This window comes from Rhamphochromis longiceps, linkage group LG12 (assembly GCF_057381845.1).
Source record: "Rhamphochromis longiceps isolate RC_006_pf linkage group LG12, R_longiceps_female_GT1.1, whole genome shotgun sequence".
Lineage (NCBI taxonomy): Eukaryota > Metazoa > Chordata > Actinopteri > Cichliformes > Cichlidae > Rhamphochromis > Rhamphochromis longiceps.
In genome coordinates, this window is record NC_140568.1 from 31,164,338 (window position 1) to 31,174,435 (window position 10,098).

Consider the following 10,098-nt stretch of genomic DNA (forward strand, 5'->3'; position numbering starts at 1 on the left):
GACTAAACACCACTGATTGATTTTTCAGTTTTCCATCAAAGACAGCTGACGCCAGCTTAGAAACTTGCATCTCCATAGTATGTAGGTATCGTTATCATTCTTTGATTTTGGACAAAGGATCCTCACATTAAGAAACTTAAGGAACAATAAACAAAAGATACCACTTGCAGAGTGAGATTGCAGAGGCAGATAGAAGATAAACCGCCGGAAGGCATTTTTATTGTCTAACTACATAAAATATCTTCCTCATTCCTGATAGGTTTGAACATTGGACTAGGAAGCATGCCCAGACTTGTTCACACTCTTGCAAAGAGTTACTTCATGTTTGTTTTGAAAGGATAGTCAAGGAGGTGTTTTTCCATCACAGGTGAAATTCTTTTTGCAAGGTGCTGTAGACTGTATCCAACAAAATTGACAGGCTGGTAATGAGCAGAATCCTGCTTCTATTTTTCCTGTCCCTCCTCTGATTTGTGGAAACAGTGACAAACAACTGAGACACAAGTCCATCCATATCCAAAGTGTTCACAGACATAATGAACATAGACACTGTGGTGCCAGACATGTGTTTTGGGACTCTGGTTTGAAGCTTTAATTTCATTTGTGTTTGGAGTCAAAAATGATCCGAGGGTGGTAACAGCTAAATGTATCCATAAACTGTATGAATGAAATACTTTTATTTCACTCAGTAAAACTGGAGGACTTTGATGGGCTGTTAGGACAATAAACCACACAGCAAGACATATTATTCGGCAGATAATTGCATTAAAAGATGTGTGTGTGTGTGTGTGTGTGTGTGTGTGTGTGTGTGTGTGTGTGTGTGTGTGTGTGTGTGTGTGTGTGTGTGTGTGTGTGTGTGTGTGTGTGTGTGTGTAGTGGCTCTAAAAGCAAAGCAATCTCACAGACTCCTTAATAAACACATAAAAAGAAATGATATATCAGAGTAGAATGCAAGTATACAATTGCGGTCATCAGAGCAGGTCATCAGAGCATTGCAGGATATTTACACTCTATAGCTCAGAGTCTGTTTTTGTGCCAGCAGCCCTGAGAACCTGGGGGAAACCCATACACAAAAAACAAACACTGCTACAAGTGTGAGATTTAAATCCCCTGTCCTGCTGTGCAGCGGTGAACTTGCCACCGTATGCATTTAAAAGGTGTTAGTCAAGCATGGATACGGGCCTGCGGGTGGGCTTTTAGTTGACACACACACAGATGCACAGACACAACTCGCAATTACAGTCATCGCATCACTCTGAAAGGAGAGTGAGTAAAGCTGTTTGTCTGTGTTTCTGCACTTAGCTGGTGTAGTCACACAGGTGACCTCAGGAGAGCCTCAGAGTACGTGCTGACACCTGCTCCTCAGCACGTGTAAATGTATCTGAAAGAAAACCAGACAGTCCTTATATGGAAGTCACAATGCAAAGTCCAAAACAGATACATAGGGTTGTGAATTTCTTTGTACTCTTTTAGAATCTGAATACATGATTATAAATATGTGTATATGTCCAATTCATTTCAGCCTTACTTTTCTACCTTCTACCTAAGCTGAGCTATCCCACTGCCACATTAGTTTCTGTCCTTTCTACTCAGTCACAGTGAATATCTTAGCATCTTCCAGTCTGCCACCTCCAGCTCTGCCTCCTGTGGCCATTAGTTCCACTTGCTCCATTCTGCCTGCACTCTTTTCTTCACCTCTCTTGTTCAGTGTCTGTAACTTTGGATGGTTACTCATCCACCTTCACTACCTCCGCTCCTTGCAGCTTCACTGTGACACCTGTGTCCATCCCATTGACACACGTGTTCTGTCTTGCATCTCCTTACTTTCATTCCTCTTCCTCCTGAGCATACCTCCACTTCTCCAGGCTCTCTTCCACCTGCTGCCTACCCTCGCTACAGACCACAATGTCATCTGCAAAAACAGTCATGGTCCACAGAAACTCCTGCTTGACTTCATCTGTCAGCTTGATCATCACCAGTGTAAACAAAAAGTAACTCAGACCTGACGTCTGATGTAATCCCACTTTTTGCAATATATTTACCTTCATATATCCCACCCCCGCCTTGAAACCACACGACACTCCTACCGCACACCTGACCACTGTCTTGTTGTCTTCATACATGTGCTACACCACCCTCACATGCTTCCTTGCCACTCCTGATTTCCTCATGCAGTACCTTTCCTTCTCTGTACTTCTTCAACAACTGTCTAAAAGTAAACATTGCATCTTTCTCATGCCATTTTATTTCATGTCATTTTAACTTTGGGGATAAAGATAAAGAAAAAACATTTTTTCTTCTTTTCTTTTTTGTTTTGTCTTTACTGTATCTCCTTGTTACCCCTTAGCCTTATCCTTAAACCCCTCAAGGGAAACCCTCCCCTACAAAATTGGACATGACATAATCTAAGTGACATCACTTATGAAACACAAGCTACTCCACCTGCATCTTTGAACATTCAGTTTGTCAGTGATGTCTTGGTTTTCCCCTCTATTTACCCCACTGGCTGTATTTTGCTTTAATAATTTATACATCTGCTTAACCTTTCTTCCCTTATCTACTATCAAAATCCAGCATCATCACACGCTCATCCTGCTATTTCAACAGGATTGTTGGGTTAGAGTCCAGCTCGCCATTCTCCTTCCAGCTCTAAATTCATGTGGCTTATTGTTCCCATTTCATCCGCTAAACTAAACAGAGGATATCCAGTAGGATGTGTTCCTGTTCACTTCCTCTGAAAGGAATACAAACAGTGACAACTGCTATTGTCCTGCTGCTTCGTTAACAGTAAATGGCATGACAGTTCGTCAACAATTATCGTGTCACATTTGGCTAGCTGAAAATTTATTCATGAACGCATGTACCTCAGTGACTGTCACTGTCTATCACTCCTGTCTCAGTCAGTTTCAATCATTCAGAAGAGCCATTGCAGCAGCTGCTCCCCATTTGTTGTATAACAAGCAAAACTGATTTGTAATGCAGTGATTATGGCTCTCAAATTACCCATATCATATGGGTTTTTACTTTATATATTATATAGCATATTTACTTGCCATGTTTTTGTCTATTTTAAAATGCCTAAACTTTGCTCTTAACTCCGGGGTATTGTCAAATGGTCCAAGTAAAACATCTGTGTAACTTGTTTATGCAGACGGTGTTATCTGGGTGGATACTTCCTGTGGGTGTCAGGTGATTAACACAAAATAAACACAAGTGTAAAGTAAAAGCATGGTGATAAGGAAGATAAGTTTTGGCAAAAAGCTAAGACAAAGACAGTCTGAAAATACTGTTGCAAGCATCATGAGCAAGTTACCAGTAAGCTGAAAGCAATGAGAGAAAAGAACAAAGCTGTGATTAGGAGAGTCATTTGTGAATCAACTCTTGCAACAATATGAAGTTCACAACCTTAGTTTTTTTGGTCACCATAACATAAAAATTGTTTAGATATTATCACTGATTAAATCGAATTCATATTATGTCTACAGTAAGCCAAGAAAAATGATAAGTTCATTTACCTACATCTTTACTATGGCCTCGGTGACACAGTCCAAAGGTTAATGACCACCCATCACCTATTGATCACTAGATAAAACTATTCTCCAACTGGTTGGCAAGTGGTTGTTGGAGGTTTCTGGCTGTTGCTGGGTGAAATCAGTCACAAAGAGCATGTTGCCAGAAACAAATCCTTGTAATTGCTTTGGTCACGAGCAGATTTGCGTGGTTGCCTTTAGTTTGTATGGAAAGTCGTCGTCGACAAACACTTACCAAAACCATTCGCCAAGTGTGAGTGAAACTGGAAACAGTGCAATGCAGTTGCACCTTTTGGAACACCTTAGTTGTAGCAGCAGGGATGGCAAAACTATTACTATGAAAGTGAGCGTTCTCAATTTCAGGTTTGTGCGGCACTTTCACTGTGTGCAGTTTCACTACTGCTCTGAGAGTAGTTAACGAGTGTTTTGAGACAAGTCTGTGTTTGCTATACAAACTATGGGTGACCGCAGCAACCTGCCTACAATCAAACCAATCACACAGAGGTTTCTGGTGTACTGATGTGTACTTCTTTGTAACAGTATTAACTTAGCAACTGCTAGCAAACACTCACCCACCAGTCATGAAATATGTATAAAACGTGGATGTTGCTTGGAAACATTAACGCAATGCAAAAGTGTACTCGCATTGTATATAAAGGCCAAGAAATATCTCATAAACAGGACTTTCACAAGTCAGTGCATGACATCACAGCAACTACATCCATACTGTCTATGAGCAATACACATTTCTAACTGCATAACTTTTGCTCTTTAAAGCATTATGAGCCCTTTTTTTTTATTCGGTTGAACATTTTAAATGATGTGTAGGGAAAGATCTCAGTTTAGATATAATGCTTTCGCATTTGTACCCTGTCAGACTTGGTTATCAGTCTATGAAATAATATTATTGCAATGCTTAACCAAGGAGGTGTGCACGCAATTCAGGATGACTAACAAAGCAGCCAAATTAATAACAGCTGGATGTTTACGTGCGGGCAAGGATGAGAGTGCCAGTTGCCATAGGAACAGTAGTGTCTCCCACTCAGCTCAATAGCAGAGCAAGTGCACACTGCAGATCTATTATTGCAGATGATGCATTGATTGGCTCATTGATGGGGCCGTTAGGCAAGCCGCCGGAAACATTTATCTTGACCACGCGAACCTCATACCTGACCCTCCCGTTTCCTCTCTGTCCTGGCATTTCAATTTTTCTCTCTCTTGCTATTTCTATGCCAAAGCTGATTTTTTCATGAATGAGTGAGCGTAGACAAAGGAGAGAGCAAGAGCATCAACAAAAGGCAGTTTCAGCTATATAATGACAGCTTCTTTTCTTCCCTTCAGTGAATATTTGCACCTGATACCCTATATTTAACAGCACACAAATACAGTTTAGGTTGTAGCTATTCTCAAACAGAAATTTAGATTTGAAAAATCGCAAATTAAATATAACTTTAAAAATGTTTTCCCTTGAGTGTGTAAGCACTGGCCCTGTGGAGATTCATCTTCCCCCAGCCGTCATCATGGAGAGTCCTCCTCCATCCAGCACCACAGTCCATTTGTCCACCCCTGCACTTGCCTAGTGCATGCTGGGAGAATGGCAATCTGGGTAACAGTACTTTTGGCATTTACCAGACGAAGGCGTGTTAATGTGGGCATGGAGAAATGCCAAAGGTCCATGGCTTTTTGACACAGACTTTTCAGTTAGAATAGCTGAACAAACTTTATTACTGAGTCAGAGATCTAAACTCCTTGAAGTTCAGATCTTGTTACAGCAAGTTGACATTCCTACAGCGATATTAGGAAAAGACAAGAGCTTCTGAAGAGCTTAAAGAATACACAGTCCTCTGTATCGAGCAGTTTTACTGGCACTTAAGTGTGTGGGCAAGTTATGACAATGTGAAAGGTGCAGCACTGAATCAAAGCTTTTTGTATCAACAATGCTGAATCGGCTAGATTCAGTGACTCTGACATATATTTACATAAAAATATAAGATTTATATTATGTTTAATCTTTGCAGCACATGAGCAGCTTCAGCACAACTCTACAAAGGCAGGTTAACATTAAAGTGTGAACTTGTTGAGCAACCCAGCCCCACTTCTAAGCGTGTGTGCATGTGAGTGCCGTGCAGGATTTGCTTTGTCCATGTGTCTCCAATGTGAATCACCGGATTGAAATGCTGCTTTGAAGCCTCGGGAGTTTCCTCCCTCCACAAAGCAGGGCTGTGTTTCAACACTTGCCACACGTTGCAGATCGTTACTAAAAGCTTTCCACACTTGGTGACACTAACACTGCTTTCCTTAAGTACCCTTTGAGCCGTGTGTCTGTATTATTTGGCATGACAGAATCATGAAGAGAGGACCACACTTTTCTTTTAATCTCACGCAGTGTGAGCAGTACAGCAACCAGTCAGTTTGCTTTTTAATTTGAATTTTATTTTGTATTTTTATTTGGTCGTATTGTATTACTTAGCCGGATTGTACTTTTACAAACTACTGTGGCAGCTTTTAAAAAAAAAATCACTAAGCTGACCTTCAAAATGACAGCTTGAGGTGATAGCTGGAACAAATAAAATTGCGAGTGACTCAGCTGTAACTCCCAGACATGTTGAAACTTTGCAAATGTAAGAATTTTAATATGAGAAAGGGACTTTCAGAAAGCCTCACAGCACATCCGTTTATGTGCTGGTATGGATGGAATTTTTACTTAGCGATACCAAACCATAATTATCTCCCAACCCGATGCATTTCAGTGATCATGTGTAAAACCACAATGCTATAATGAAACGGATGCGAGGATGCTGCAGGACTTTTGGACGAGCTTTAGTTTCCACAGGAATTGCAACCAAATGCCTGTAATGCTGGTGACAGAGACAGGTCTGACTGTTTGTGCTACCCTAATCAACGGTCTACAGAAAATCTGTATTATGTATCGTGTTTTATGTGGTAATGCCATAGAGGGTATGTGAAAGATAATGGTAACCACATGTTTGAGGACAAGAGAGCACACTTGTAACTAATTGGATAATGCTTCCATGGACACTGCATGGGTCCGTGCCAGACCAAATAATTCATGGTAAGTAATAGACGATTAAAATACCACAGTTTCACTCCCCAAAACAGAAGCACAGGCTTCTCGGATGGCATCTTAGTGGAATTAGCTACACGGCAAGTCAGTTTTTTGGTAACACAGTTGCATTAACAGTGACTGAAGCTAATGAGAATCTAATGACAGCAAAAGTTTATTTATTGATTGATTTCACTGACCAAGATGTAAACATCTCCTGCAGAGTTGGGTATTTTAACATGAAAGTCTACAGGGACTGAGCTGCTTTTAGAGGAACTCCAGTTTTAGGAAGTTGCGCTGGCTTTATTTCTCACCCCCAGAGGTTGCCCCTCTTTTAATGCAGGCTCTAAAAGCAATTCAGTCCCCACAGGCAGAAGCGAATTGAATCATCCCAGTTAATTGTGTGCTATTTTCTGCTAGCAATAGTGGATTAAAACTTCTACGTGGCAGAATTTTTCATTTCAGATAAACCTCTTGCAGATTTTAAAACTTTTTTCTGTTAAGTTCCCCCCTTTTAGTTTCATCCTTTCCCTCTTGTCAGAGGTCTGCCCACACATTCATGTGATGTGTTTGTGGAAATCACCAGCAAGTCACATTCTCTACTGACATCACACAGGAGGATGCTGGCAGAGTCAGCGAAGACGTAAGACAATCTGTCCTCAGAAAGGGACCCACAAGAAATAAAAAAAAAAATCAGTCACTGAAATATAATGATCAGCCTGTGATGCTCATCCACTGCATGTGACAGTGTACGACAATCCAACAGCCTTGTTACGCAGGCTGTCTGCAGTGGTTCATCTCGGTTCATTCCAGTATAGTTAGTCTGACACATGTGACTAATATCTGAATAAAGAACCCCCTCCCCATGTAATTATGTGGTAATTAGATGCATTTAATAAAAGATGAAGCTCAAGCATTTAACTAATAGAGTGCGTTTGAGAACAGGAAGAACTGCAGCAGGCAAAATTATTATCTTGAGGAAACTGTGAATGACTGGATAGTATAGAAAACTGCTGATTTACCAGTTGTGTTACTGGTTCTGGTGAAAGGTTAGATCTTTACCAATACCCTTATTGATTACTAATGCATGTTTTTAACATCAGAGTAGAATTGGTAGAAACAGGCTTACATGTGGCTAAAAACATTTTGCATGTGATATGCATTTTACATGAAATTACACAATTTAGTACCGGTTTTTGATTCCCGTCTCTACAACATGGTGCAAGTGAAAGAAACTAACCTTTGTTGGAATAAAATACAAGCAGCGATCCAGTGATGTTTGCTTTTGCTCATGAAATCTGCCTTTATCATTCTTACATTCTCTGAAATTGAGCTGGACAACTCTGTGATCCACGAATAGAGCAGAAAGCATTTTAGACTCAAGAAGGTTCTATTTTCAGCCAGAGTAAAAGACCTTTTCCGAGAGTTGATTGTAGGAAATTATAGGATTCAGATGGGAGAACATGAACGTCACTCTGCTGAGCCACTGAATGACCACTGCATCGTGCAGGGTGACTCACTGGGAACATTATACGTCTTTGAACACCTGAAAGAAAACCAAACATACTGACAAGCAGTCACGTGCACACAAATTTTTGGCATGCTTGAGCACACTCAGGAAGCACATTTTCTTAATAAGATTACAGTAATTAGCTGGAGTTTGTGCTGTCAACTTTGCAAGTATGACTGCTGAGCATTGCTCATCGCTCTGTTCAGTAATGTAGGCTACAGCAGAGAATGGGCAAAGCTACAGTCATCCCAGCTCTTTCTACAGTACATCTGTTTTTGTACACATAGTAGGAGGAGGAGCATTGACATTTCATATGCAAAGGCTTTCTAATCCCTCGAGTGCATCCCAGTGTGTACGTGTAAGAAAGAGTGCTTTTCTCTTCAAGCAAAATATGCCTACCATCATTTTTAATACTAAACTGACTCATTCTTTGGCCTGCAGAGAACTTCATCATAGACGCTGAGGTATAAAGATCGCCTTTGTCATTTCAGCTTAGACTCGTTCCAGAGCTAAGCCTGCCCGCGTGCACAAGACTTTTCCCACCGTCAACGTGACATAGCAGAGTAGCAGCTTTGTGTGGGTGACACTGAAAACTAGCAAGTCTAAACATTTTCCCTCCAAACAGCAGTGACACTAAGAACATCAAATAAGCTTGCACTGCTTTCCTTTTTGGTCTCTGCAAGGTTAAGTGCTTTACTCACAAAAAGCCAATGCAGCTAGTCGGGTAACATTTGCTGACTCACTGGCAGAATCATTTATATGTATGATCTAGCCACCATAACATCATCCACTTTCAGGACTCTGCGTGCTGACCCTTCAATATTAGCTTGATGGCCGTCAACATGTTGGATTTTTTGGAGCAGGTAGTATGTTTCAGTTAATTTGAAATAGCATCTGTGCTTCAAAATGGATATGCTCCTAACTAAACTTTAATAAGAGCAATCAGAGAGCTCAACTCCCCACGATGGGTAAGGGCTTTACCAAAACTTTGATATTTTTATTAGTACAATGGTGTCCGCCTGTTATGGCATCATTGTCACATGACAAGGCATAAAAAAACAAAAACAAAAACAAAACATGTGCTGTATAGTTGTCACCTTGCTCTTTCGTTTGTTATTTTTCTTGATATGGTATTTTGAAAGAGAAAAAACGTCAAGGTCAACTTTGACCTTGGGCACTAACAATGAAGGTCAAGGTCAAAGGCTTAGCCTAGTTACTCATGTCGCCCAAATCATAGTATGTCAATGTGTAGTGAAGTTTGAAGATCATCCATAAATAATGTAGGAAATATAAAGTTTTTACTGATTTTCACATTTCATGTGACCTTGACCTTGACCACCAAAATATTAAAAAGTTGTTAGTAGCATCTACCGTCACACAAAATTCAAATGCGATATCTTGAAAACTGTGGATGCTAGAATGCTAGCAAATAGACAAACACATGGAACAGATTACACACTCCCTCCCTTCGGGATGGGACAAGGCTTAATAAGGTCCAGGGGCCAGAATCAGCCTGCCAACTATTCCAGTCCAGCCCAAAAGACAGCTTTGGACAATGTGAAGAATGTTTTGGCCTTTTTAAAATGCATCTAAATAAGTTTACAGATTTTCCCAAGAACTTCCCCATGGCAGTTCATACTACACTAAAGTAATTAAGTAATAAGTAAAAAAAACAACAAAAAAAACGGTAAATGACAGAAAAGTTTTTGTTTTTTCACTACTATATACTATAAGTCTTCTTTTGTTTGTTTGTTTTTTATGTGTTCCCAGTAAAAAAAAGAAGAAGAAGAACATTTTCTGTGAATAAACAATTCTTTTACTGTTCTTTCACTGTGATGAATGAGGAGTGAATCTAGCCAGGAGATCAAGGGATGCTGCAAATTCATAGGCCTGTGCTATAACTAAATTCAAAAGCGTCAGTATAACTTGAAATCACAATGTCGTAATATGTAAGTGTTTACTGCGGCAAAGGAGCTAAACAGAATGTCTTTTGCAGC